The sequence below is a fragment of the Salvelinus sp. IW2-2015 genome, linkage group LG1 (genome assembly GCF_002910315.2).
Source record: "Salvelinus sp. IW2-2015 linkage group LG1, ASM291031v2, whole genome shotgun sequence".
In the NCBI taxonomy this organism is placed as follows: Eukaryota; Metazoa; Chordata; class Actinopteri; order Salmoniformes; family Salmonidae; genus Salvelinus; species Salvelinus sp. IW2-2015.
This window is the reverse complement of record NC_036838.1, coordinates 18,767,817-18,795,328: the sequence shown is the minus strand read 5'-3', so window position 1 is coordinate 18,795,328 and position 27,512 is coordinate 18,767,817. Positions and strand designations below refer to the sequence as shown.

The 27,512-nt window shown below is 42.5% G+C and overlaps 1 pseudogene; it reads left to right on the top strand.

Moving 5' to 3' along the window:
- The window catches only part of LOC111962096 (LHFPL tetraspan subfamily member 3 protein-like), a 60,960-nt pseudogene extending 33,928 nt beyond the window's left edge, over nt 1-27,032 (top strand).
- The last annotated feature ends 480 nt before the right edge of the window (nt 27,033-27,512 follow it).

Genomic DNA, 27,512 nt, shown 5'->3' with positions numbered 1-27,512 from the left:
GAGTTCTCCTTCCTTAACGTTAAATCGAGTGGGGGATAATCAGGAGGAAACGGACCCAAATAAAATAACCCGGCTTGGTCACATCTGGCCTGTAGGCCAACACAGGGACTGCTCAGGCCCATAGAGAGAACTCCAAGCTGCCTCTTTCACACAGACACATGCACATGTTTTAGCATGCAGGCAAGGAGAGTGACGGCATTGTTTAGCTATAAAAATGTACAGTGCATTCGCAAAAGATTCAAACCCCTTCCCCTTTTTCCACATTTTGTTGACGTTACAGCCTTATTCTAAAATTGATTACATTTTCTTTTTTTGGTCATCAATCTATACTCAACACCCATAATGACAAAGCGAAAACAGATTTTGACATTTTGCACATTTTAAAAAATTAAATAAACAGAAAATACCTTAGTTACATGTATTTAGACCATTTGCTATGAGACTCTAAACTGAGCTCAGATGCATCTGTCTTTCATTGATCATCTTGATGTTTCTACAAACTTCAATTGGAGGCTCCACCTGTGCTAAATTCAATTGCATTGGACATGATTTTGGAAAGGGCACAAACCTGTCTATATAAGGTTTTGTTGCCTGTCGGCGCATTGTCAGGCAAAAAAACCAAGCCATGAGGTTTGGGGGGAAGGGAAAATTTGGTTTTTTTCCCCCCCCGTAGAGCTCCTAGACAGGTTTGTGTCGAGGCAACAGATCCTTTGGGTCCTCAAGACAAGAGTGGCCTCCATCATCTAAATGGAAGATGTTTGGAGCCACTAAGACTCTTCCTAGAGGCTGGCTGGCCGGCCAACTGATTCGGGGGAGAATGGCCTTGGTCAGGGAGTGACCCAAGACCAGATGGTTACTCTGACAGAGCCTCAGAGGTTCCTCTGTGGAGATGGGAGAAACTTCCAGATAAGGACAAACCATATCTGCAGGCCCTCCACCAATCAGTCTTTACGGAATAGGATTGGCAGACGAAGCCAATAACTCAACAAAGGCACATGACAGCGCGCTTTGGAGTTTGCCAAAAGGGCTCCTAAAAGGGGCTTCTCAGACCATGAGGAAAACAAGATTCTCTGGTCTGATAAAATAAAAATTGAACTCTTCGGCCTGAATGCCAAAGTTCACATCTGGAAGAAACCTGGCACCATCTTCTACGGTTGAAGCATGGTGGTTGCAGCATTCATTGCTGTGAGGATGTTTTTCAGCGGGCAGGGACTGTGGGAGATAGTCAGGAATCGAGGGAAAGTTGCGGAGCAAAGTACAGAGAGATCCTTAATGAAAACCTTGCGCCAGAGCGCTTCAGGTTCCCCTTCCAAACAAGACAATGACCCTTAGCACACAGCCAAGACAATGCAGCGAGGAGAAAGTCTTCTGAATGTCCTGAGTGGCCTAGACAGAGGGCCTGGACCCGATCGAAACATCTCTGGAGGAGAAACCTTGAAAAATGCTGTGCAGCAATGCTCACCATCAACCGACAGAGCTTGAAGAGGAATCTGCGAAGAAAGAATGGAAAAACTCCCCAAAATACACGGTGTTGCCGAAGTCCTTGTAGCGTGCATACCCGACCAAGAACAGGCCAGGAGCTTCAACAACCAGTGAAGTAAAAAGGGTCTGCATGTACCCGTAGGTTTCGATTATTCCAGTTTTTATTTTAATACATTTGCAAAAAATGTCCGTATACCTGTTTTGCCTTAGTCCATTATGGCGCCAGCCAAGGGTCATCTATTGTATAGATTGGATGGGGGAACAAAACAGATTTCATCATTTATAGAATAGCCTTGAATAAATGTTGTCGAAAACTTCCGAACATGCACTGTATCCACTACCGAGCAAAGCCAGTACCGATGTCAAAGTATTGAAGAGACACCACTACTCATTTCCAGGGGTTTTATTGTATTGTATTTTTTCTTCTACTTAGATAAGAATAATAGGTGAAGACCAATTCAAAACTATGAAATAACACATATGGAAATCATATATTTGAAGATCATTCAGAGTACGTTAGCCACCCTTGCCTGTATGACAAGCTTTGCACAATACGTGGCATTCTCTCAACCAGTTCTCATGAGGTAATCATCCTGGAAAAGCTTTCAATTAACAGGTGTGCCTTGTTTAAAAGTTAATATGTGGAATTGCGTTCCTTCTATATGCATTTGAGCCCAATCAGATGTCTGTTTGACAAGGTATGGTGGTATACAAGATAGCACTATTTGGGTAAATAACCAAAGTCACATTATTTGGCAAGAACAGCTTCAAATAAGCAAAGAGAAATGACATCCATCATTTACTTTAAGACATGAGGTCAGTCAATCCGGAAAAATTCACAGAACTTTGAAAGTTTTTTCTTTTCAAGTTGGGGCCCAAAGTCGGTCAGCAAAAAACCATTTCAAGCGATTTGATGAAACTGGCTCTCTAGCTCAGGCCACAGGAAAGGAAGGACCCTACCTTGCTGCAGAGGATAATTCAGATTGCAGGAACACCCAAATAAATGCTTCACAGAGTTCAAAGTAACAGACCAATCATTTTCTCAACATCAACTGTTCAGAAGGAGACTGCGTTAAATCAGGCCTTCATTGGTCAATTTCTGCTAAGAAACAACTACTAAAAGGACACCAAAAAAATAAGAAGAGACTTGCTTCTGGAGAAAAGAAACATGAGCAATGGACCGGTTTGGAAATGATTTCTTTGGTCTGAAGCATTCAAATTTGAGATTTTGGTGTTCCAACCTCCCATTCAGGTGGGTGAAACAGATTGATCTATGCATGTGTGTTGTCCACGTGAAGCATGGAGGAGGGAGGTTGTGATGGTGTCGGGAGGCTTTGCTGGTGACAACTGTCCAAGGATTTATTAGAATTCAGGCACACTAACCAGCATGCTACCACAAGCATTCTGAGCGAATACGGCACTCCATTCTGGTTGTGCTTAGTTGGGACTATCATTTAGTTTTTCACACAGGACAAGGACCCAATCACCCCAGCTGTTTGTAAGGGATATTTGACCAAAGAAGGAGAGTGATGGAGTGCATGCATCAGAAGGACCTGGCCTGCCACAATTCACCCTACCTCAACCAAGTTGAGATGGTTTGGGGTGAGTAGGAACTGCAGGAGTGGAAGGGAAAAGCCAGACCAACAGTGCGCAGCATATGTGGGAACTCCTTCAGACTGTTGAAAGCATTCCAGAGTGAGCTGGTGGAGAGGAATGCAAAGAGGTGTGCAAAGGCTGTCATCAAGGCAAAGGGTGGCTATTGAAGAATCTAAATCTAAAAATATCTCTTTTCTTCTTACACTCTCTTGTGTTTACTACATGATTCCATGTGTCTATTTTCACTGGATGTATTCACTATTATTCTTACCCAATTGTGGAAAATAGTAAAATAAGAAAACCCTTGAATGAGTAGGTGTGTCCAAATGTTTTGACTGGTTAATGTATATATATATAGATATATTATATTATATAGAATATTACATATATATTGAGAGATATGGTTAATGTATAGTACATACAGAATATTGTCGTTACTGTATAATATGTGCACAATGTTTTTCATGGTCTTGGTTGGCAACCATTCAGTTCTCTGTGTCATCTAATGAAGTAATAGAAGGTTAAAGTTGCTCTTCCTATCTCGATGCACACGCTCGTCGAAAAGGTTATCCTGAATTCCCCAAGGGATATGGTTGTTATCAATTATAGTCTACAGTCTACACTGAATTACCCTTTTATTTGTGCTCGCAAAAGTGGAATACATTGTGGTTAGTGCGCCGAGAGAGAAAGAAGGACGGAGAAAGAGAGAGTGAGGGAGAGAGAGAGAAAGTGCCACCCCAGGGCATGATGGGTAGTGCGTGAGGATCCAACCCGCTGTTGCTGTGCACTATGGCAACACTACATGGTTCCCGACGATGGTTTTAATTCGAGTGCAGTCATTAAAATTGTAATAAGACCAGCAATAAAACTGGCAAGGTGTTTGCTTTTGTACAATGTAAAGTATTCAGGCCCCTTGACTTTTTTCCACATTTTGTTACGGTACAGCCTTATTCAAAATGATTAAATTGTTTTTCCTCCTCATCAATCTAACACACAATACCCATAATGACAAAGCAAAAACAGGTTTTTAGAAAAATTGTGAAATATCATATTACATGAGTATTCAGACCCTTTACACAGGGCTTTGTTGAAGCACCTTTTGCAGCGATTACAGCCTTGAGTCTTTCTCGGTATGACACTAAAAGCTTGGCCACACTGTATTTGAGAGCTTCTCCCATTCTCTCTGCAGATCCTCTCAAGCTCTGGCAGGTTGGATGTGGAGCGTTGCTGCACAGCTATTCTCAGGTCTTTCCAGAGATGTTCATTTGGGGTCAAGTCCGGGCATCTGGCTGGGCCACTGAAGGACATTCAAAGACTTGTCCGAAGCCACTCCTGTGTTGTTTTGGCTGTGTGTGCTTAGGGTCGTTGTCTTGTTGGAAGGTGAAACTTTCGCCCCCAGCCTGATGTCCTGAGCGTCCGAGGTTTTCATCAAGGATCTCTGTACTTTGATCCGTTCATCTTTCCCTCGATCCTGACTAGTCTCCCAGTCCCTGCTGCTGAAAAACATCCCCACCTGAGCTCAATTTTAAGTCTCTTAGCAAAGGGTTCTGAATACTTATGTAAAATAAGGTATTTCTGTTTTTAATTATTATTAATTTTAAAAAAATTATGAAAACCTGTTTCTCTTTGTCATTATGGGGTATTGTGTATAGATTGCTGAGGAAAATGTTTTATTTAATACATTTAGAATAAGGCTGTAACGTAACAAAATGTGGAAAAAGTCAAGGGGTCTAAATACTTTCTGAGGGCACTGGATATCGAGTGTTTAATGATTAGACTTTGTTGACTGATTTCAAAGGCCAGTATTTGTGTTCGTGTGTTTGTGTGTGCGCCGAGTGCGTTGCATGTCCAATTTGCAGTTTCACATGTGAAATAGCCATTTTCACATGTTGAGCTTAAATTTAACGTGAAACCCTATTTTCACATGTATTACATTTAGAGTTCACATGTTTACATTTACATTACATTTAAGTCATTTAGCAGCGCTCTTATCCAGAGTGACTTACAAATTGGTGGCATTCACCTTATGATATCCAGTGAACAACCACTTTACAATAGTGCATCTAACTCTTTTAAGGGGGGGGGGGTTAGAAGGATTACTTTATCCTATCCTAGGTATTCCTTAAAAGGGTGGGGTTTCAGGTGTCTCCGGAAGGTGGTGATTGACTCCGCGACCTGGCGTCGTGAGGGAGTTTTTTCCACCATTGGGGTGCCAGAGCAGCGAACAGTTTTGACTGCGCTGAGCGGGGAACTGTACTTCCTCAGAGGTAGGGAGGCGAGGCAGGCCAGAGGTGGATGAACGCAGTGCCCTTGTTTGGGTGTAGGGCCTGATCAGAGCCTGAAGGTACGGAGGTGCCGTTCCCTCACAGCTCCGTAGGCAAGCACCATGGTCTTGTAGCGGATGCGAGCTTCAACAGGAAGCCAGTGGAGAGAGCGGAGGAGCGGGGGGTGACGTGAGAGAACTTGGGAAAGTTGAAACACCAGACGGGCTGCGGCATGTTAACATGTAACGGCACCTTTTTACACGTGATTAAACATTTTCACCTCACATGTGAATTGCAGTTTCACGTGAAATTTGCGGTTTTTCAGTCCTTATTTGCTACATACATTTTTGGACTTAAAATTATTAAATGAACCCAATGATTCTTGAAGAATATAATGTATAAATGAGCTTAGTTCAACTGTCATACCCCATCAGAATCCCAAATATACTGAACAACAATATAAACGTAACATGTTAAAGTGTTTGATCCCCATATTTCATGAGCTGAAATAAATACATTATGTATACAAAAATATGTGGACACCCCTTCAAATGAGTGGATTCGGCTATTACATTTTTACTGAAGAGGCTCAGTGACTAGGAAAAGTCTAGGAGCAACAACGGCTCAGCCGCGAAGTAGTAGGCCACACAAGCTCACAGAACGGGACCTCCGAGTGCTGAAGTTTGTAGTGTGCAAAAAAATCGCAACTCTCACTACCGAGTTCCAAACTGCCTCTGGAAGCAACGTCAGCACAACAACTGATCGTGGGGAGCTTCATGAAATGGCTTCATGAAAAGCCTAAGATCACCATGCACAATGCCAAGCGTGGGCTGGAGTGGTGTAAAGCTCACCGCCATTGGACTCTGGAGCAGTGGAAATGCATTCTCTGTAGTGATGAATCACGCTACACCATCTGGCAGTCCGACGGACGAATCTGGGTTTTGCGGATGCCAGGAGAACACTACCTGCCCCAATGCATAGTGTCAACTACAAAGTTTGGTGGCGGAGGAATAATGGTCTGGGGCTGTTTTTCATGGTTCGGGCTAGGCCCCTTAGTTCCAGTGAAGGGTAATCTTAACGCTACAGCATACAATGACATTTGTAGACAATTCTGTGCTTCCAACTTTGTGGCAACAAGTAAATGTAAACAATCAATTTATAGCCTAAAAACATGGTTAAAACTTTCATTTTGATTTAATGGATTTTCAGTCCTTGCATCCAAAGCATAATCTATGGATTTGAGAGTGGTTGAATTTCTCCAACCCCATCYGTCAGCCTTTTACTGAAACTGTGGGGAGGCACTTTGTTAATGTTTCAATTAAGGATTGTCACCAAACACCTTTTAATAGAGTCATAGTGGTGTTATATTTCGCAATCCTGTAATGAGCGAGTCTTTTTTGCCATCAAGCAAAACTTCTGAATTCGAGAACAAAATTCTTAGTATTGCCAACAAAAATAATGATTTTTAAAGCAAAACTTAASCCCAAAAGTATTGATAGCARAACACATGAAAAACAGGTGAATTAACTTGTGTCTGAAAACCACCGTTTTTTTTCACACGTGATTTATTCATGTGTTTATTTGTAAGTGTGGTGTGTGCGTRTCTACAAGAGAGCAGCGGTGGACGAGGGACTGTCCTCCCTGTTATGTGATGGATGAACAGTTGTAAGTCCTGCTCCAGAAAAAGAGGACATATGCCCATAAGACACAGTGTTACCATGGAGGTACACTAAATCTCCTTCCCTCTTATTTTTCTCACAAATTTTCCCTCTCTTTTCAGTTCTTCGACGCATTGTCTTTCTCCTTTCGGACCGTCTTCATCCTTTCCTTCCATTTCTTCATCCTCCYTCTCTCTCTCTCTTACTCCTTTTGAGGCTTTATTTCACTCCGGCATTCTCCCTCCAATCCCTCCCTTCCTCATGATGAATAATTCATAAAGCTTCTTCTTCTTCTCCTCGGCTGTTGTGTGTGTGTGTGTGTGTGTGTGTGTGTGTGTTGGTGTGTGTGTGTGTGTGTGGTGGTGTGTGTGTGTGGTGTGTGGTGTGTGTTGTGTGTGTGGTGTGTGTGTGTGTGTGTGTGTGTGTGTGTGTGTGTGTTTGTGACAGTGGTGGATCAAAGCATGTCCTACCTTCACGGTGTAGATCAGCGCTCATTGGTCTTTGCCGCTGACAGGAAACAACCTGTCCCCCTGCTCCTCTTAAAAAAGTTAAAGTGATCCGTTTACTTTCCTTTTCCTCCTGTTGTATACTGCAGATGAACGACACTACTGTCTGGAGACACTTGTTGTTGTTTTTTTATATTGGTTCTGAAAGCCGATAATGTGTATGTATGTGTGTATCTTTATCTGTAAGTATAAGCCATAGTTTAGGCCTGTTCCTAGTGCAATCACGATACATAGTGCAGAGAGAATATTGTATTTTATTTGACCTTTTTTCAGTAATGTAACATACTACATCAGGTTGTATGTTATATGGCGGCGTACGATATTACGCGACTTCTGTCTTCGCTTGTATCGTTGCAGGTAATATGTACAGTGTTAGTCAGAGTTCACTTGTTGCGAGCGACATTGGAAGAAGACACTGATACAGTGCGAATGATGCCTTCCACAAACAATGCAAGTGCAGCAGTGTATCTCCGCTTCAAGTTGATCCCTTTGGCCGCAGGAATCCATATATAAATKGACCCTGCCTTGAGCGGGGAACTTACAGTGGCAGTGCAATGGCAGTGTGGTCTTTCAACCTCATTATAGATGACTGTGTGGTGTGGTTGTCGACAGACGCTCGCACCTCTTTAGCCGGGGTCTTTTCCTTGGGCTCAGCTGCAGTGCAGTGTCAGTGTTCTCCASTGACTCCACTGGTTCTTTGCTGAAGATGAATACGATTGTCGGCAACAATAACGCTCTGTTCCTCTTTCTGCTATCTTTATTAGTATTTTCTCTCTCCCTATTTCTCTCGCTCCYCATCTCCCTCTKTCTTTGGCTCAGCCTTGGTCGAGTGCAAGAGCAGRACAGAGAGGGATGCTTGCGAAGCAGTTCCAATGGCAATGAGGGTTGACTTACGATGCAGTGTGAAATTGAGCAATTATATACTTTTTTTCTCCTTCCTTTTTTTTCTCTTCATGTCTCCTTCTTTTGTTCCCTTTCCTTACTCCAAAAACCTGTTTTCCTTGCCTAAATCTCACCTATCCTACCTATAGTACCCCTACCAACACAACACTGTTCCCATTTGTTCACCCCCCCCTATACCACCCCCCCAATCTACCTCTTCAGCCCTCCCCATGACACTTCCCATACAACCCCACCCCAAACGGTACACTTTGTACTATCTCCTTAACCCTCTCCCCTGAAACTTCATCCTGTCTCAAGCGAATACGCTAAACCATACAGTGGAAGTGTGGTCTTTCAACCTGATTATAGATGACTCTGTTGTGTGGTAGTCGACATGCACCTCTTATAGCTAGGGCTCACCTCTCTCCCCCCCCTGCTCTCTCTCCCATAGCCGTGTGTTTGATCCTGGGCTGTATGATCTTTCCGGATGGCTGGGACTCGGAAGTGGTGCGAGACATGTGTGGCGAGGAGACGGGGAAGTACACGCTGGGGAACTGTTCGGTGCGCTGGGCCTACATGCTGGCTATCGTTGGCATCATGGACGCCCTCATCCTCTCCTTCCTGGCCTTCGTGCTGGGCAACCGGCAGAACGACTTCCAGCTGGAGGAGCAGCTTAAAGCAGAACAAAAAGGTGAGACGCTAATGACGCTAGGCCGACTGCTAGGCTAATGCTAATCTTTGTTTTATTATGCGCCAAAAGTCCTATTTTTTTTACCACATCTTACCAGCAGTACTGTAAAATTAAGCATTGCCCATTTACCAGATGGGCTAGGTTATTGAGACACCAGTGGCTAATGCTAATTRTTGTYATATATCAGKCAATACACTGGATTTACAAAATGCTATGTTTTAAAGTGATGAAATTTCAAAACCAGTTCTGTCCTTTTGTATTATTTTAGTGAGTATCAAGTGTCAATGTAATGGTTTTGAGTTTGAAATTTGGCACAAACAAGTCTCCACGTAGCTAGCTCAACTCACAGCTAACTACACTATATATACAAAAGCATTTGGACACCCCTTCAAATTAGTGGATTTGGCTATTTCAGCCACACCCGTTGCTGACAGGTGTATACAATCGAGCACACAGCCATGCAATCTCCATAGACAAACATTGGCAGTAGAATGGCCTTACAACACTCACACCGAGTTCTAAACTCCCTCTGGAAGCAACGTCAGCACAATAACTGTTTGTCTGGAGCTTCATGAAATGGGTTTCCATGGTCGAGCAGTCGCACACAGGCCTAAGATCAACATGCACAATGCCAGGCGTCAGCTGGAGTTGGACTCTGGAGCAGTGGAAAAGCGCTCTCGGTATGTGGATAGCCTTTGCAGGTATCCACATACTTTTGGTCATGTAGTGTAGCTATAGCTATTTCAAAATGAAAACCGTTAGCTACAGCTATAGCTACCACAACGACATGAGGAAAGCCAAAGCAACACCGCCAGGGTTCTAATCTAATCGGTTACATGTAATGAATTACAAAAAAACTGTAACTYTAATCCTTTACATTAGCAGCTAAAATATTGTAATCAGATTACAGATACTTTTGAAAAACCTATATTAGGATTACTTTTAAATTCAGAAAGTATGTTTGCGGGGAAAAAAATATTCGACACTTCTCTGTTTTCTCAATGACATTCAAATCAGCATTGAAAAAAGGCGCAAGTTTAAGTTTGTTCCACCTGAGCGAGTCTGACCACAAGTCAGAGACCATTATGATGACACACCAAATGTGTTTGATGGATCGCGGGAAAAGAGCAGGAGTAGGCTTTTGTAGGCTACAGTCCAAGCTATGTCTTACAATGCTGTGGTGTAGTCTCCGTGCGATACTGATATCACTTATTATTGATATATACATAGTGCATTGATGTGAATCACACTGCTGCTCTCTCATTTAGCTATTTGCGCCTTACGGATTGCGATTGTTGTGGATGGCTGTACACAAATCTAAATGTGTATGTGAACCCAAGAAGTCTAAGCTGCCTATCAATCATTGTTTTTGCAACCAGTGGACAGCCAGTGAAAAATGTGCTCTTGCAACAGCTGCATAGTGCGGATCCCAGCCTATGGAATAAAAGTGGGGCTTTTATTGTTCAATCTAATTCATTATAATAAAACATTATATACAGTGGCAAGAAAAAGTGTGAACCCTTTGGAAATACCTGGATTTCTGCATAAATGGAGTCTGATCTTCATCTAGGTCACAACAATAGACAAACACAGTCTGCTTAAACTAATAACACACAAACAACTATATGTTTTCATGTCTTTATTGAACACACCGTGTAAACATTCACAGTGCACGGTGGGAAAAGTATGTGAACCCTTGGATTTAATAACTGGTTGACCTTCCTTTGGCAGCAATAACCTCAACCAAAYGTTTTCTGTAGTTGCGGATCAGACCTGCACAACGTCAGGAGGAATTTTGGACCATTCCTCTTTACAAAACTGTTTCAGTTCAGCAATATTCTTGGAATGTCTCGTGTGAACTGCTCTCTTGAGGTCATGCCACAGCATCTCAATCGGGTTGAGGTCAGGACTGGGCCACTCCAGAAGGYGTATTTTCTTCTGTTGAAGCCATTATATTGTTGATTTACTTCTGTGTTTTGGGTTGTTGTCCTGTTGCGTCACCTAACTTCTGTTGAGCTTCAATTGGCGGACAGATAGCCTAACATTCTCCTGCAAAATGTCTTGATAAACTTGGGAATTCATTTTTCTGTCGATGATAGCAAGCTGTCCAGGCCCTGAGGCAGCAAAGCAGCCCCAAACCATGATGCTCCCTCCACCATACTTTACAGTTGGGATGAGGTTTTGATGTTGGTGTGCTGTGCTGTGCCTTTTTTTCCTCCACACATTGTCTTGTGTGTTCCTTCCAAACAACTCAACTGTAGTTTTATCCGTCCACAGAATATTTTGCCTGGAACATCCAGGTGCACTTTCGCAAACTTCAGATGTGCAGCAATGTTTTTTTTGGACAGTAGTGGTTTGGACACACCTACTCATTCCAGGGTTTTTCTTTATTTTTACTATTTTCTACATTGTAGAATAATAGTGAAGTCATCAAAACTATGAAATAACACATATGGAATCATGTAGTAACAAAAAAGTGTTAAACAAATCAAAATATATTTTAGATTTTAGACTTCTTCCGTGGTGTCCTCCCATGAACAACATTCTTGTTTAGAGTTTTACGTATCGTAGACTCGTCAACAGAGATGTTAGCATGTTCCAGAGATTTCTGTACGTTTTTAGCTGACACTCTAGGATTCTTCTTAACTTCACTGAGCATTCTGCGCTGTGCTCTTGCAGTCATCTTTGCAGGACGGCCACTCCTAGGGAGAGTAGCAACAGTGCTGAACTTTCTCCATTTATAGACAATTTGTCCTACYGTGGACTGATGAACATCAAGGCTTTTAGAGATACTTTTGTAACCCTTTCCAGCTTTATACAAGTCAACAATTCTTAATCTTATTTGTCTTCTGGGATATCTTTTGTTCGAGGCATGGTTCACATCAGGCAAACTCAAATTTTGTGAATGTTTTTTATAGGGCAAGGCAGCTCTAACCAACATCTCCAATCTCGTCTCATTGATTGGACTCCAGGTTAGCTGACTCCTGAGTCCAATTAGCTTTTGGAGAAGTCATTAGCCTAGGGGTTCACATACTTTTTCCAACCTACACTGTGAATGTTTAAATGATGTATTCAATATAGACAAGAAAAATACAATAATTTGTGTTATTAGTTTAAGCACACTGTTTGTTTATGTTGTGACTTAGATGAAGATCAGATCAAATTTGATGACCAATCTATGCAGAAATCCAGTTAATTCCAAAGGGTTCACACACTTTTTCTTGCCACAGTATATATCCATTGATTCTTGAAGAATATAACTTATAAATGCCTCATGAGCTTAGTTCGACTGTCACACCACATGAGAACCCAAAATATARGCTTGTTTTTTCTCCAATGTTTGTAAACAAACACTGTATAGCCTCATACCATGGTTAAAACAATCATTTTGATGATATGGATGGTTAGTCCTTGCATCCATAGCTSTGTCTATTAATCTGAGAGTTCTTACATTTCTCCAGGCCCACCCCTCAACTGTGGATTCACCAATTAAACAGCCGCATATTATCAAGGTATCAAAGTGTCACCAACAAAAAAGGTCAACAATAGGCCTATAGCAAATGCCGCCTATGGCATACATTTTTCACATGTAAATAGCACTTTTCAGTAGTGCTCAAAGCATGCCATTACATGAGCGCAGCATTTATTTTTCAACTCGAATCAATGAGCCCAATCAGTCCTCCATGACAACAGAATCATAAACAACAGAGTAGGCCTGGCTAATAAGTCCTTCGTTATTGGGTAATGCTCAGGTAAAACAATTAGGCTAATATATACTTCCATATTTCCAAGTCCTATTCTTGAAGATCAAGGGATAATAAATTAATTGGAATGACGGATAATCTGATAGACATTGGTTTTTAATGTAAAGATAACTTAATCATATTATTATATGTAGTAGAAAGTGATGGGTTAGAAGAAGCTTACATAACCCACACAAAGTAAAATGTTACATCCATTTATGGCCAGCTATGTAAACTATAGCATTGATTTATCCTGCAATAGATGTTGTTCAATTGGTAACATACATTTTTGTACATTTTTTGCCTCTAAAAGGGAAAGTAATCTAATGTAATCAGATTACATTACTGRGTGTGGGTAATCCAAAAGTTATGTTACTGATGACAATATTTGGACAGGTAACTAGTAACAGATTACATTTAGAAAGTAACCTACCTGAACACCGCAGGGGGAACTCTACACCATACTTAACCAGGTCAGGATGTGTTTTTCTTGTGGCTTGCACAATCAGGGCTGGTTCCCCTGCTTGTTTGACTTGAAAATGGTGATGTTGGTGGGGATGGGGGTTTAAGCTTCAGGGGACACATGTTCAAAAATATTTGATCTTGCATTTCAGTCGTGTGCATTACATCATCCAGGTTTTCAGTCATCTACCCACTGTTCCCTTTATAACATTTCAGTGTATGAAATATTTCTATGTGTGCTGTCTAAGTGTTGCATAACGAGACAACGCTGCTCTATCTAGATTCGGTGCATCTGTATATTTGTACGATTTACCATAAATATTGTTAGCGTCGTGATGAGGGATGTTGCAGCATGATCAGAGCCAGGAAAAGACGGAGAGCGCGTCGAGCTTCCTTAAAAAAAAAATGTTTTACCCCCCCCAATTCCTTCATAGCCCTCTGATTCTATTGAGGAAGTTTCCATGGTTACGTGTCAGATTCAAGCAGGATAAGGCTGCGGTTGCTCTCTCTCCCCAGCGACCCGGCACTCTGCAGCTGTGCMTGCTTTCCCTCCTTCCTCTCCCTCTCTCGCTCACATACATTTTCTAATATTCCTCCAATCATTCCTCCTCAATTCTCCCCCTATCGATTGTCTCTCCTTCCTCCCCCACCTCCCTCTCTCTCCATCATCCCTCATCTGGATGCTCATTTTGTTTCATCAGGTTTAAGGATGGGGGTAAATGAGGTAGGTGGGGGTAAATGAGGTCGGAGGGGGTGGGGGGGGGGAGAGAGAAGGAGGGGATGGAGGGTTGGGGGGCTCTGGGATAACACAAGATCAGATTCGGGGGGGGGGGGCAGTGTGTGTGGAGGGGGGTGTTAAGGCATCTGTAGTTGCCTGAGGATCGGTGTTGCGTCAACAACAAAACCTGGTGGCACTGTGCCAGAACTCCTCTGGCGTTATTTGTTTTTGCCTTAATCCACTCTGCTGTTTCCCCCATCTGTATTTATTTATTCTTCATCAGATAAAATAGCTTCAGTCACAGCGTCATGGTTCGTTTCATTGAGATAAGACTGCTTCTCTGTCATAAATATATCACGCCCTGAATGCAATTATAAAAACAATTTATACATGAAATATAAACCTAAATAAGATTAGTTTTAAACCACTTTTTTTGTTTGAATAAGATACGATGGAGCATTGAAGGGCAGATGTGGACATGTTTGTGTGTTGGGAGCCGTGCTCGTGTCCGATGGATTCCGAGGGATAATTTCCAGCCACATTTTTCAGAGGGTCTCCCTCCCCTGCTTCCCGCTCCAGACCTCCCACTGGTTCTCACCGCGGGAGGCCAGAATTTGGATAGAATTCCGACGGAGCTGCAAATCTTATTTGAGCCAGCCAAGAGGAATAGTCTTATTCAACAACCCTTGGGGATAAACAGCTGGTTTAACCTGCTATCGAAGGAAAATAYACTATACTTAATACATTTATATAATGGGATTTTTTTCAACCTTCGAAATTATCACATTGAACTAGTCTCTATTTGACACTGGGCTCGTGCAATAGTAGACCTGTATAAAGACAACAGTGATGTTGTGCCTGTAGCCTACATAAAATCAAGATGTGATTTAGTAAATGACTACATACAGACTACCAAACATGTATAAGCTGTGTATAATATTAAACATAAATGTTAATAAATGCAATGCAGGGGTGGACTATGATTATTATTGTCCCACAATTGAAAATATTTATTTAATGTACAGTATGTTTTTAATTTCAGGTAAATAATGTTATATATAGTGTAGAGATGGGCAACTGGCTGCCCTGGGTCCCCCTTTTTTTAGATCAGAGGATCAATTTCAAATAACAAAAAAAAGATATACACTAAGCGGTCAGTTTATTAGGTACACCCATCTAGTACAGGGTCGGACACCCCTTTGCCTCCAGAACAGCCGGAATTCTTTGGGGAATGTATTCTACAAGTCGGAAACATTCCACAGGGATGTTGGTCCATGCCGACACAATGGCATCATGCAGTTGCTGCAGAGTGGACGGTGGTACACCACTGCCACCAGCCTGTACCGTTGACATCAAGCAGGGTGGGTCCAAATCCTGACTCAGCATGACGCAACARGAACCGGGATTCGTCCGGRCCAGGCAATGTTTTTCCACTCCTCAATTGTCCAGTGTTGGTGACCGTGTGCCCTCTGGAGCCGATTCTTCTTATTTTTAGCTGATAGGAGCTGCAATAGCCCATCTGTGACAAGGATTGACGGGTTGTGCRTTCCGTGATGTCGTTCTGTACACCACTGTTGTACTGCGTCATTCGTTGTCTGTTTGTGACCCACCTTTTAGGTTACACGATAATTGCCATTCTCCTTCGACCTCTCTCATCAACGAGCTGTTTTCGCCCACATGGCTGCTGTTGACTGGTTTTTTGGTTTTTTGTTTGTCGCACAATTCTCGGTAAACCCTAGAAACTGCCTGCGTGAAAAGCCCACGAGGGCAGATGCTTCTGAGATACTGACTCCAGCGTGCCTGGCACTGAAGATCATACCACGCTCAAAGTYGTTTAGGTCACTCGTTTTGCCCAGTCTAATGTTCAATCGGACAATAACTGAATGCCTCAATGCTTATCTGCCTTCTTTATATAGCAAGCCACGGCCACATGACTCACTGTCTGTAGGAGCAATCCATTTTCATGAACGGGGTGGTGTACCTAATAAACTGCCCCTGAGTGCCTTCACAAAGTATTCATACTCCTTGACTTACAGTGCCTTATAGAAAGTATTCACACCCCTTGACGTTTTCCACATTTTGTTGTGTTAGTCTGCATTTAGTTTTTTTTGTCACTGGCCTACACACAATACCCCATGGTGTTAAAGTGGAATTACGTTTTTATTTTTACAAATTAATAAAAAATTCTACGCTGAAATGTCTTGAGTCAAAAAGTATGCAAGCCTAAATAAGTTCAGTAGTAAAATTTTGGAAGTCCGGGGGGCAGGAAGGGTAAAGGGGGAGCAGGTACCTTTTCTAGTGGTGGTTATTCATCAGCCTGATGGTCTGGGGGTAGAAGCTGTTAGCTAGTCTGACAGTTTTTGCCATGATGCTCCGATACTGCCTGCGCATGAGTGGAAGCGGGGAGAACAAGCCGTGGCTCGGGTGGCTGAGGTCCTTGATCTTCTTGGCCTTCCTGCGACACCYGATGTTGTAGGTGTTCTGAAAGGCAGGCAGTGTGCACCGAATGGTACGTTTGGCTGAGCATACCACCCTCTGTAGATCCTTGCGGTCAGCCGCGGGGGAGTTGCCATACCAGGCTGTGATGCAGCCCGACAGTATGCTCTCGATGGTGCTCCTGCAGAACACTGTGAGGACCCTCGGAGACAGGACAAATTTCTTCAGCCTCSTTCTTCTCCACGGTGTCCGTGTAGTTTGACCATTTCCGAGGAACTTGAACGTTTTTACCGTCTCCTCGTTGATGATAAGGGCATGCCCAGCATGGTTCCTCCTGAAGTCCACAATCAGCTCCATTGTTTTGCTGACGTTGAGGGAGRGGTTGTTTACCTGGCATCACGCCGTCAGAGTGCTTACCTCCTCTCTGTAGGCCGTCTCATTGTTGTTGGTAATCAGGCCTACTACTGTCGTGTCTTCAGAGAACTTGATGATGGAGTTGGAACTGTGTGAGGCCATGCAGTCATGGGCATACAGGAAGAACAGGAGTGGACTGAGGACGCACCCTTTTGGGGCGCCCATGTTGAGGACAAAGGAGGTTGCTGGCACCTTTATTGGAGAGAACGAGCTCGTGGTTATGACTGGAGGGGAATCAGTGGAATGGTATGAAATACACATGGTTTCCAGGTGTTTGATGCCATTCCATTAGCTCCTTCCCGGCCATTATTATGAGAAGTTCTCCCCTCAGCAGCCTCCACTGGTTGTGGATCAGTGTGGAGGAGGTAATGTTGGCTACCTTCACCACATGTGGATGGCCCGTCAGGAAGTCCAGGACCCAGTTGCATAGGGAGGAGTTCAGTCCTAGGGCCGGGAACTTTGTGGTGAGCTTAGTGGGCAATATGTTATTGAAGGCCGTGCTGTAGTCAATGAACAGAATCCTCACATATGCATTCCTTTTGTCCAGGTGGGTGAGGGCAGTGTGCAGTGCAATAGCGATTGCTTCGTCCGTGGATCTGTCAGGTGGAAGTGATGAGATGTGCCTGGTTTTCTCCAGACATAGCACTTTGCATTCAGGCCAAAGAGTTACATTTTTGTCTCCTTCAGACCACAGAATCTTTTGCCTTATGATCTCAGAGTCTATCAAGTGCCTTTTTGCAAACTCCAGGTGTGCTGTCATGTGCCTTTTTCTTAGGAGTGGCTTCCGTCTGACCATTCTCCCATAAAGCCCAGATTGGTAAAGTGCTGTAGAGACTGCTGTCCTTCTGGCAGGTTCTCCCATCTCAGCCAAGGAACTCTATAGGTCCTTCTTGCCCCGTTGCTCAGTTTGGTCAGATGGCTGGCTCTGTGCAGAGTCTGGGTAGTTCCATACTTTTTTTGCTTGATTTTGTACACCTGTCAGTGTTTGGATGAAATGCTCCAATGCACTAATTTGAAGTGGTGTCCACATACTTTTTCAGCCACACCCGTTGCTGACACATGTATAAAATTGAGCACACAGCCATACAATYTCCATAGACAAACATTGGCAGTAGAATGGCTTTACTGAAGAGCCCAGTGACTTTCAACGTGGCACCGTCATAGGATGCCACCTTTCCAACAAGTCAGTTTGTCAAATTCCTGCCTTGCTAGAGCTGCCCCGGTCAACTGTAAGTGCTGTTGTTGTGAATTGGAAACGTCTAGGAGTAACAACGGTTCAGCCGCGAAGTGGTAGGCCACASAAGCTCACAGAACGGGACCGGCGAGTGCTGAGGCGTGCAGCAGCATGATTCTGCCACCACCATGCTTCTCCGTAGGGATGGTGACAGGTTTCCTCCAGACATGACACTTGGTATTCAACCCAAAGAGTTCAATTTTGGTTTCATCAGACCAGAGAATCTTGTTTCTCATGGTCTGAGAGTCTTTAGGTGCCTTTTGGCAAACTCCAAGCGGKCTGTCATGTGCCTTTTACTGAGAGGCTTCTGTCTGGCCACTCTACCATAAAGGCCTGATTGGTGGAGTGCTGCAGAGATGGTTGTCCTTCTGGAAGGTTCTCCCATCCCYACAGATGAACTCTAGAGCTCTGTCAGAGTGACCATCTGGTTCTTGGTCACCTCCCTGACCAAGGCCCTTCTCCCCCGATCGCTCAGTTTGGCCGGGCGGCCAGCTCTAGGAAGAGTCTTGGTGGTTCCAAACTTCTTCCATTTAAGAATGATGGAGGCCACTGTGTTTTTGGAGACCTTCAATGATGCAGAAATGTTTTGATACCTTTCCCCAGTTCTGTGCCTCAACATAATCCTGTCCCGGCGCTCTACAGACAATTCCTTCGACCTCATGGCTTGGTTTTTGCTCTGATATACACTGTCAACTGTGGGACCTTATATAGACAGGTGCCTTTCCAAATCATGTCCAATCAATTGAATTTACTACAGGTGGACTCCAATTAAGTTGCAGAAACATCTCAAGGATGATCAATGGAAACCAGGATGCATCTGAGCTCAATTTCGAGTCTCATAGCTAATGGTCTGAATACTAATGTAAAAAAGGTATTTCTACAAACATGTTTTTGCTTTGTCATTATGGGGTATTGTGTGTAGATTGCTGAGGATTATTATTMTTTTTTWAATCCATTTTAGAATAAGGCTGTAARGTAATTATAAATTGATTGGATACTTTCCGAAGGCACTGTACATGTGCAGTCAAAACCATTTCCCCCTGTTCACATCAGTCCTACTAAAGGAGGTTGACTCAAAACAATTCTCCTTCTGTTTTCACAGATTTTGCAGTGTCCAGGGTAAGTTCAATTGTTATTATGGCTTTTTGTGTGCCTTGTTGTGTGTTGTGGTTGTAAAGTATCTGTGTTGTGTGCTGGCGTGTGTGTGATGTGTACTAGTGATGAGCAGGTTGACTCATAACCCGCAGTCCTCTCGGTTATATCCGCGGGGAGGCGAGGTTTAGGGTCAGGTTTGATAAATAGAAAACAATGCGTAAGAAAAATGCATGCATTTTATATCATAAGGCTACATTGAGGTTTTTCTTTCATTATTGTTGGCTAACTGGCATTAGTGCGTAACACTAATAGACTGACAAGAATAGACTGACGAGTTTCAGAAGAAAGTTCTTTGTTTCTGGCCATTTTGAGCCTGTAATCGAACCAACAAATGCTGATACTCCAGATACTCAACTAGTCTACAGAAGACCAGTTTTATTGCTTCTTTAATCTGAACAACAGTTTTCAGCTGTGCTAACATAATTGCAAAAGGGTTTTCTAATGATCAATTAGCCTTTTAAAATGACTAACTTGGATTAGCTAACAMAACGTGCCATTGGAACACAGGAGTGATGGTTTCTGATAATGGGCCTCTGTACGCCTATGTAGATATTCCATAAAAAAATCTGCCGTTTCCAGCTACAAAAGTCATTTACAACATTAACAATGTCTACACTGTATTTCTGATCAATTTGATGTTATTTTAATGAACAAAAAATKTGCTTTTCTTTCAAAAACAAGGACATTTCTAAGTGACCCCAAACTTTTGAACGGTAGTGTAGATCCCGTTATCTTAATCAGCATCATAAAATCGGATAGAATTTCAACCACATAAAATATGCATCCAAGCCGAACTGAAATCTTATCAGAAACATGTTAGGTTGTTTCCAGCGCATTTCATTTCCTTAGAACCGTCAAACTGATTTGAATATTTGAATATTTTGCACCTTTTTTTCCCGGCCCTAAACGTCTTTGCTTGGCGTGAGAAGCAGAGATCACAGAGAACTTTACTGACGTCAACTAGATTGAAGCATTCATTCTATCGATTTATGACATTTTTCTGGTGAGGGTTTATATAGTCTTCTAGGGCAACATACAGTTGAAGTCGGAAGTTTACATACACTTAGGTTTGAGTCATTAAAACTCGTTTTTCAACCACTCCACAAACTTCTTGTTAACAAACTATAGTTTTGGCAAGTCTGTTAGGACATCTACTTTGTGCATGACACAAGTAATTTTTCCAACGATTGTTTACAGGCAGATTATTTCACAATTCCAGTGGGTCAGAAGTTTACAWACACTAAGTTGACTGTGTCTTTAAACAGCTTGGAAAATTCCAGAAAATGATGTCATGGCTTTAGAAGCTTCTGATAGGCTAATTGACATAATTTGAGTCAATTGGAGGTGTACCTATGGATGCATTTCTATGCCACCTTCAAAGTCAGTGCCTCTTTRCTTGACATCATGGGAAAATCAAAATAAATCAGCCAAGACCTCAGAAAAAAATTGTAGACCTCCACAAGTCTGGGTCATCCTTGGGAGCAATTTCCAAATGGCTAAAGGTACCACATTCATCTGTACAAACAATAGTACGCAAGTATAAACATCATGGGACCACGCAGCCTTCATACCGCTCAGGAAGGAGACGCGTTCTGTCTCCTAGAGATTAACGTACTTTGGTGTGAAAAGTGCAAATCAATCCCAGAACAACTGCAAAGAACCTTGTGAAGATGCTGGAGGAAACAGGTACAAAAGTATCTATATCCACAGTAAAGCGAGTCCTATATCGACATAACTTGAAAGGCCGCTCAGCAAGGAAGAAGCCACTGCTCCAAAACCGCCATTAAAAAAAGCCAGACTACGGTTTGCAACTGCACATGGGGACAAAGATCGTACTTTTTGGAGAAATGTACTCTGGTCTGATGAAACAAAAATAGAACTGTTTGGCCATAATGACCATCTTTATGTTTGGAGGGAAAAGGAGGAGGCTTGCAAGCCGAAGAATACCATCCCAACCATGAAGCACGGGGGTGGCAGCATCATGTTGTGGGAATGCTTTGCTGTAGGATGGACTGGTGCACTTCACAAAATAGATATATTGAAGCAACATCTCAAGACATCAGTCAGGAAGTTAAAGCTTGGTCGCAAATGGGTCTTCCAAATGGACAATGACCCCAAGCATACTTCAAAAGATGTGGCAAAATGGCTTAAGGACAACAAAGTCAAGGTATTGGAGTGGCCATCACAAAGCCCTTACCTCAATCCTATGGACAATTTGTGGGCAGAACTGAAAAGGTGTGTGCGAGCAAGGAGGCCTACAAACCTGACTCAGTTACACCAGCTCTGTCAGGAGAAATGGGCCAAAATTCACCCAACTTATTGTGGGAAGCTTGTGGTAGGATACCCAAAACATTTGACCCAAGTTAAACAATTTAAAGGCAATGCTACCAAATACTAATTGAGTGTATGTAAACTTCTGACCCACTGGGAATGTGATGAAATAAATAAAAGCTGTAATAAATCATTCTCTCTGCTATTATTTTGTCATTTGACATTCTTAAAATAAAGTGGTGATCCTAACTGACCAAAGACAGGGAATTCTTACTAGGATTAAGTGTCAGGAATTGTGAAAAACKGAATTTTAAATGTAGTTGGCTAAGGTGTATGTAAACTTCTGACTTCAACTGTATAATGTCAGAAGAGAAGCTGCATGTATCTAGTTATAGACAAGTTGACCTGAAAATAGCTGACCAAAGTGTCGGAAATGATAAGCAGAAACATATCTAAATCAGGCAACAACAAAAAATCCTGCACCCCCTTTCAAAAAATCGTTCTGCCGTCTCTGACTGTATCCTACAGCGCATTGTCTCAGATTTTCCCTTTATCACATATAAAGTGGTTGCGGATGGGTTATTAGCAATTGCAGGCGGGTGCAAGTGAACAAAAAGCTGATCCGCGCACTACTAGTTTGTACCAGTGGAGGCTGGTGGGAGGAGCTATAGGAGGACTCTTTGTAATGTATGGAATGGAAGGGAGTCAAACATGTGGTTTCCATATGCTTGATGTGTCTGATACCGTTCYATTGATTCCATTCCAGCCATTACAATGTTCCTCCCATCAGCCTCTGATGTTTACAGTGACCTCTGCTGTCCAGGTGGGTTAGCGAGTAGAGTAGAACCACCCCCTCACCCCCACCCTCGTGTCAGCCTGGGTGCGTGTGTTACTGCCTCCGCTAACGCAACCTGGTGTTATGTCGGTTGTCTTACCYCTCAGCATTCCACTCGTTCCTGTGAGATGGTCACATGCGCATGCCTCGCTAAGTGATATTCCACAGTGATTTCAATCCTCTCTCATCCCAGCTGGGGGGGACAGGGGAGTGGAGAGAGGGGGAAAGGCGGGGGAGGGAAGCGAGGTTAGTGGAAACAAAGGTGGTAGCATGTTGTATTAAAATATCCTGGGGCAGAATGCACTCCCACAGGAGCGAGGCATACCGCGAGTGGAGAGGAGCCGTCAAGTCGAGTAACTCATATCACTGAGCCTCTGTCTGCAGGAGAAGCTACAGGACCTGGGGCTAGTGTGTAACCACTCTGATTCAGATCTGGAAAGAAAAAGAGAAAGAGGGGGAGAGAAAGGGAGCAGAGGAAAATGCTAGCCTAATTATGAGTGGAGCGGTCTTTAAAAAAAAAAWGTGTTCTCACAAACACAAATATGACGTGAGCTGTGAGCACCAGCACTGTGGCCCATGAAAAAGGAATTGTTAAAAGTACTAGTAGTGATGCTTAAGGGGAGAAACATGTCCACCTCTTTGTATTCCACAGAAAAGAAGCCGCCGCAATAACTTTGAATGTGCTGGGGGGGAAATTCTGCTTATGTCTTAAATGTCTCGCAATGAAAAGGAATCGTACCTTGAATATGTGAATATTTAATGTCAGGGGTATTTTAAGAACCGTTTTCAGCATTTTAAGTGTCTGTTCACTTGTTCTGGAAAAAGGCTAATTCTTGGTTAAGGAGGAGGAGGGAAGGTTATCATTGTTCAAGGAGAGATAATAACCTCAAAGTAGAGTCGTCGATTAGAGGAGTGCAGAAATGAACTCCTTGTCCACAGTAGATTGAGTGTCTACCTTGAAAACGCTGATTTATAGCTTCAATCAATAGAAATGGTCCAAATTAAACCCTGAGGCCTTTTTATTTGCACATAGGAGACAACTGTGCTCATCAGGTGGCGAAAGTAATGACCGAGTCAGCATACAATATGGATAGAGCYGGAGGGCTGATATTTAATATACAGTAAGTAGTAAGCTGATGACACTGCTCTACAAAGACACTCCGGAGGTCATTTTTAATGCAATATCCAGAATTTTGGTCACCAGTACGGTATCCATATTAAGAAGTCGTGAGTTTTGTCTGAGAACTGATGACTTCCCAATATGGATGCCGGACAGCACACCTATAGGTTAATTGTCACTCTGGCTGCAGCAAAAAAAAATCGAAATGATAATTTCGAGGCTACAGAGGTAGGCTAGGTTTTCCCAATGAATCATCCAATAAAATCTAAATAAGGTCAATTAGGCACTGGTTGGCTATGTTTCTGCGTTTTTATTAGATTCTGAACCTCTTCACTATAATAATTTACAAAAAATATGTACATTTTCTTTGTTTATTTAGTGCTATAAATTGTAGTGATGTGACATAAGTAATTGGGTGTGGTAGACAATAGCAGTACCTATTGTCATGACGATGCACAGGGATAACGCTACGTTCCTCCCCTCCAGCATCTCCACCTTGGCTCCACCCTCAGGATGGACGGAGTAAGACCAATCAGCTTCTCCCATTCAATCATGGGGGAATATGACCTTGTCAATCAACCAATGTGCATGTATCTTACCCTAGCATTCACCTGGAACCTGTTTGTAGCTGTTTTGGATGTCTTGATGTGACTGCTTCTGTTTGTAATAAGTAGTACTGGTGTTTTGTGCACTCCCTCCCTCAACCTCTCCTCATATTTCCTGTGCGTGAAGCTCCCATATTAAAGGCATCAATTAGCTTGTCAAAAATAAGTCAGCAAAATAGACATCTAGATATCACTATGTTCATATTCTCTTCTTGATAGAGACAGGTGATGTCATTTTTTATGACCACATCAGACATCTTGACATTTTTCTCTTGATATTTTCTCTAACCTGCTACAGACAAGTTGATACTTTTCTCAGTGAATCAGCATTTTTGATAATACAATAATTAATCAATATAGTTTTGCACAGAGCACAGGTCAGACWCCAACTCAAAACAAAATGGCCGACATGTCCCAAACTATTGTAATTAATGAGCTCATAAAGCCTGTCTTTGGAAGGCACTTCGAGATCTCCCCGTACATCGGGGGGAAGAACTCATGCACCGGGCAAGCAGACCAACCTATGTGTAGAGAGGGGGGTGAAGAGAGCGGGGCAGCTGGAGTTGGGGGTGAGGTGAAATGTAGTGTTCCAGGTGGAGCCTTAGCACTCCCTGGTATGTTTCCAAAGTGGGGGAGGAATGCGATGACTTAATTCAGTCTGCGCCGAAGCCGTCCTGGCCCCCAGCCAAATGTGACACCTGCTTGGGTGGCGGAGGTAGAGCGGGACTCTTAAACAGATGAATAACACTGTAATCCCTTTTCTCCTCCATCCACCTATTCATCCACAGCCCCCGCCCCTGATTGATTCACTTTTGGCGTAATCTGATTTTCATTAAATTGGCTTGCGTGGATGATGAGTCATCCTGGCAAAGTGCTACAGCTATTATTATCCTCACCAGGCACGCTGAGTCGCAAACAGGAAGTTAAAGTAGTCTCAGGTCCAAGCGGACTAACGATGTGGGGTTAGGGCAGGATGTGACACGCTATGTGGTTTGACTCGTTACTTTGAAAGTCCTCGTGAGGCAACGTAGCCGTTTTGTACGGAACGTTAATGGCCGCTGTGCTTGAACACGTCAGCTGGATTTCTGTGTATTCTGCAAAGCGTCAAGGAMAAAACAAGTCGAGCACATGCACATTTTGTTTATGCAAACACTATTTTTAAAACCAGGCAAAAAGACAATAATAACTTGTAAACAAGAAGAGCAGCTGTACATTCTGAGGCACATCCAAGTTTTGTTATGTGCTGTAGCGCAGTTACTGTGGTTATCACTGTCTCAACGCTGAGTCCCATTCAATATAAATATATATATATCAAACATAATGAAAAGTTATATACAAGATGGTCCCATACAAAAACATAATGAAATATTGTTTTTAGGGATTTGGTCTGAAATGTCAGAGAAAATGTCATCGGTGACCTTTAAACAGTATTGCGTTTGTATGCTTTTTTGTTTCTTTCATATTCCACGCCTCGGTTACTGACAGTGACTCATGTTTCATGCCCCTTGTGTTGCTCCTTTCTCATCCACAATGACATACCATATCCGTTGGATAAAATGAAAATGATTTCACAGGATTATGCAAAATTATGATAATAGCCACTAGAGGAATCAAGTAATTTGTTTTCTGTTAATCCGCTACTCGTGGCCACCCCCCTGCTTTGGTTGTGTGCTCGGTTATTAGTGTTACTCTCCGCCCCAGCACCTTTGTTATTGCTTGYTTCACCATGGTGCTGGGATGGACAGTAATACTAATAACTGAGCACACAACACAAGCAGGGGAGTGGATCCCYGACTCAAGAATAAAATCGGGCATGAATGATCCAAAACCCATTATGTGAACTTTTGTGTCACTCCCCTTATTCCAGACCAGATCCGTCCATGCTACTTCCTTGTTCTTCTCCCATTCTCTCTTTCCCCCATGTGTTGCCTTACTGTCTGGAGTCCTCTTACCTTTTTATCTTTTCCTTTTTTTTCACAGATTGAAATCCGGGAGACCAAGGATCCACGATACGGAGTCCAACGGTTCCACTGAGCACCCCCCCCCCNAACAGTTTCAGACCCTCCTCTTCATCTCCTCTGCTCATTCGCCCCCAAAGACCATAGCTCTTCAGGTCTAACCACTGGTCTCAGAGTGGAGCTGTTTGTAAAATAGAACTGAAATGGAAGATATTCAAAAAGAGAAACAATTTGAAGAGGAATATGATAAAAAGGAATAATATGATCAGCTTTATAAAACTCTGGGRAAMWWWTTTATGATATACAGTATTAAGTAATTATCACATAATATTACTATAACAAAGGTAATGAAGTTAATGATGATGCTTGCGGCAGGCATATTCTATGAAAATCTACATATTTTTATTCCGAATGGAAAATGAGTCATTTCCAGCTTTAAAAATAACCATTTAAGAAGTGCATTTGTACAAGTGGGTGCTACTTCTGAGATATCTAATAAAAGAAGACAAAAAAAGGAAGAAAAAAACACAAACAAGAATTTTGTACAGCGACAGTAATTTTGAAGACCATCTTTTTTTCGGACAGATTTTCAACGTCCCCCTTTTTGTACAYGAGGTCTGGTCCCAGGAAATGCAAAAGAAAAAGACACGTGTAAATAAGGTGTTTCTATGGAAACAGGGTAAAAATAGCATTTATTACCCCATAATTATCATCCCTTAAAACCCTTCGGAGTAGCAACCCCTTTCTGATCATCGTCGTGGAAAAGACGATGATGGATTATCTGCACCATTTCTTCTCTTCCCGTGTAATTTGATCAACCAACATCCTTGAACCAGAAATGCCAACAGGAGCAACGACAGTGGTAACGATGGACCGAATTAATTGACAGGCATTGAAAAGAAAAGACTTCACTGCTGTCAACTCTTTTTCAATCTAYAGAATTTCAATCACAATCCTGCATCTAATTCACACTCTTAGAAAAAAAAGGGTTCTGATAGAACCMWWWWKGGTTCTATCACTTGCTTCATATATGGCACCTCTAAAAGTYCTATATGGAACCCTTYTATAGGGTTCTTTGATCAGAACCYCAAGGGTTCTTCTTCACTGMAACAAAATTGGTTCCATATAGAACCCTGTATGGTGCCATTTATGAATTATGGCTAATACTAATAAAATKTCCTATTTTTAGCTAACAATATAATTTAATAAACAATAAATAATGGAGAAAAGAATACCAGCATAGTTTTGAGATTTTACTGTCATTATATACATAGTTTGGAAATATGCACTGGTGGCCAAGGAGGCATCTGTTTGTTTGAATGATGGGCCACGTCAAAATTGTTACCATCTCTAACTAAATTCTGTATGGTACAGTAAGGGTTGTTTCCTAGGTTGGTTCCTGAAAATAAGACAAAAAGGACCAAAAAATGTAGTTCATCTTCAGAAATAAGCATGAGTTGATCTGCCAAAATGAAGACGAAA